The 3,214-nt window shown below is 38.3% G+C and overlaps 1 long non-coding RNA gene across 2 annotated transcripts; it reads right to left on the bottom strand.

Moving 5' to 3' along the window:
- Window positions 1-635: 635 nt before the first annotated feature.
- Window positions 636-3,208, bottom strand: LOC127923217 (uncharacterized). Of its 2 annotated transcripts, XR_008113707.1 has the most exons (5): window positions 1,207-3,208; window positions 1,107-1,172; window positions 915-1,046; window positions 751-882; window positions 636-718 (listed from the first exon to the last, which is right to left on the bottom strand). It is a non-coding gene; the product is annotated as an uncharacterized LOC127923217 (long non-coding RNA). The 2 variants fall into 2 exon arrangements; XR_008113708.1 differs by lacking the exon at window positions 1,107-1,172.
- Between the last annotated feature and the right edge of the window lie 6 nt (window positions 3,209-3,214).

Consider the following 3,214-nt stretch of genomic DNA (forward strand, 5'->3'; position numbering starts at 1 on the left):
GCTAAAAACCAACCTGGTCCCGAAAAGAGTATATAAGGAGAATGCCTTCCTTAAGAGGGCATGATAGTGCTACTTGACTTATCACCGACAGACAGCTTGTGTTACTTCAACTATCATCAACCTAAAAGGTAATATCTGACTTTCATACTCTAGAACAAGTGTATCTCTTGACTTCTGAACAAGACATACTGAGACAACTACCCTCCACACTCCTCGTGCTGAATCCATCCACCTCCTAACCAGAGTGGATAAACAGCGTCAGTGGTGTTATAAGTTGTATTTGTCTCAAACCGTTCTCTTCAGTAAATCATAGTACAAACGTCTAGTAGGAGAAACAGACACTGAGTGATTGGATAAGCCTCTGGAGAAATTGTGAGTGGAAGAACATACTCTTTGAGACCAACCACCCTCCACCTACACTAAGTTAATTCCACCACCAACCAGAGTGGATAATACAGCGTCAGTGGTAATTATACCACCTGTTGTAATACATATAAAGGTAATTAACAGCCTGTCAGTAAATCATAGTAATTAACGCCTAGTAGTAATACATACACTGAGTGATTAAACCTCTGGAGAAATTGTGAGTGGAAGAACATACTCTTTGAGGTTAACCACCAGTTGTCAATACATATAGAAGGTAATTAACCACCTGTTGTAATACATATAGAAGGTAATTAACCGCCTGTTGTAATACATATAGAAGGTAATTAACAGCCTGTTGTAATACATATAGAAGGTAATTAACACCTGTTGTAATACATATAGAAGGTAATTAACAGCCTGTTGTAATACATATAGAAGGTAATTAACCGCCTGTTGTAATACATATAGAAGGTAATTAACCACCTGTTGTAATACATATAGAAGGTAATTAACAGCCTGTTGTAATACATATAGAAGGTAATTAACACCTGTTGTAATACATATAGAAGGTAATTAACAGCCTGTTGTAATACATATAGAAGGTAATTAACCACCTGTTGTAATACATATAGAAGGTAATTAACAGCCTGTTGTAATACATATAGAAGGTAATTAACCACCTGTTGTAATACATAAGGTAATTAACCACCTGTTGTAATACATAAGAAGTAATTAACCACCTGTTGTAATACATATAGAAGGTAATTAACAGCCTGTTGTAATACATATAGAAGGTAATTAACCACCTGTTGTAATACATATAGAAGGTAATTAAACCACCTGTTGTAATACATATAGAAGGTAATTAACTGCTTGTTGTAATACATATAGGTTATTAACAGCTTGTTGTAATACATAAGGCATTAATAGTAGTAAGTGTTTTGATGATGTTTGATGTTATAGATAAGGATCAGAAAGAAACTGTAATAACATGTACAACTGTGTGAACTGCAAACATTGAAAGAAAAGTAGAAACTAGACCCAAAACCCTCGGGGAGAGAACACCTCTGACACTCCCAATCTAGGGGAACAAGGCTAGTTTCTACACTAAAGACAATATGATGGTTTGGACAGAATAATCATTTTATTGTAACAGGTATCCTCTATATTAATATTCAAGTAGTATTAGTGGACGGACATAGACTGTAAATGGTAACTAAGGTAAAGCTTGTGTGAGTCTAGATATAAGAGCATACAAGGGGAAAGTGAAAGTAAACCCAGAGGTACTCTAAGTCTGATTGATATTATCTAGGATCCTAAAACAAGCCTAACGGCATCACACAAGGCTAATCTCAGAATAAAAGGGCAGGATACCAGGCCAGTCCGGCGGACATGTGAGTCACCTGTTAGCCGGGTGACATAAGAACTTGAGTGAGATGACTTGTATCACTCTCGACGGGGGTACCTTAACGGTCCTATAGCAAAATCCTCTACTGCGATAGGACACGCCTCCAATATTGACACCCCTCCCACCTCAGCACAAGTGAGCTGATGTTAGACAGGTACATAGTTGAACCTGGCGTTGGGGCTGGAAAATGCCAGCGCTCATATTCTTACATTAGGAAATTTCAAACGTGCGTTTGACAATTGGGCCTCTAATCGCCAGCTGACAACAGGCCCAGAATGTTAAAGCCCCCATGAAATATTTTATGTTTTAAATGTTTTTATTTAACTATGCAAATCAGTGCATAGAAAAATAGTTATTTCTTAAAAAAAAAAATTACTGTGTTATTGACTTGTTTATTGTTTACTCCATGTGTAACTGTCTGTTCACACTGCTATGCTTTATCTTACATTTACATTACATTTAAGTCATTTAGCAGACGCTCTTATCCAGAGCGACTTACAAATTGGTGCATTCACCTATGACATCCAGTGGAACAGCCACTTTACAATAGTGCATCTAAATCTTTTAAGGGGGGGGGGGTGAGAAGGATTACTTTATCCTATCCTAGGTATTCCTTAAAGAGGTGGGGTTTCAGGTGTCTTGGCCAGGTCGCAGTTGTAAATGAGAACTTGTTCTCAACTAGCCTACCTGTATAGGCTAGTTGAACAAGTTCTTATTTACAATGAGGGCTACCAGAAAGCAAAAGGCCTCCTGCGGGGAAAGGGGCTGGGACTTAAAAAAAATATAGGATAAAACACACAACATGACAACATGGTAGCAACACAACATGACGACAACATGGTAGCAACACAACATGACAACAACATGGTAGCAACACAACATGACAACATGGTAGCAACACAACATGACAACAACATGGTAGCAACACAACATGACAACAACATGGTAGCAACACAACATGACAACAACATGGTAGCAACACAACATGACAACAACATGGTAGCAACACAACATGACAACAACATGGTAGCAACACAACATGACAACAACATGGTAGCAACACAACATGACAACAACATGGTAGCAACACAACATGACAACAACATGGTAGCAACACAACATGACAACAACATGGTAGCAACACAACATCACAACAACATGGTAGCAACACAACATGACAACAACATGGTAGCAACACAACATGACAACAACATGGTAGAAACACAACATGACAACATGGTAGCAACACAACATCACAACAACATGGTAGCAACACAACATGACAACATGGTAGCAACACAACATGACAACATGGTAGCAACACAACAACACAGCAGCACAAAACATGGTAAAAACATTATTGGGCGCACAAAGGCACAAAGGGCAAGAAGGTAGAGACAACAATACATAACGCAAAGCAGCCACAACTGTCAGTAAGAG

The sequence above is a fragment of the Oncorhynchus keta genome, unplaced genomic scaffold (assembly GCF_023373465.1).
Source record: "Oncorhynchus keta strain PuntledgeMale-10-30-2019 unplaced genomic scaffold, Oket_V2 Un_contig_28834_pilon_pilon, whole genome shotgun sequence".
Lineage (NCBI taxonomy): Eukaryota > Metazoa > Chordata > Actinopteri > Salmoniformes > Salmonidae > Oncorhynchus > Oncorhynchus keta.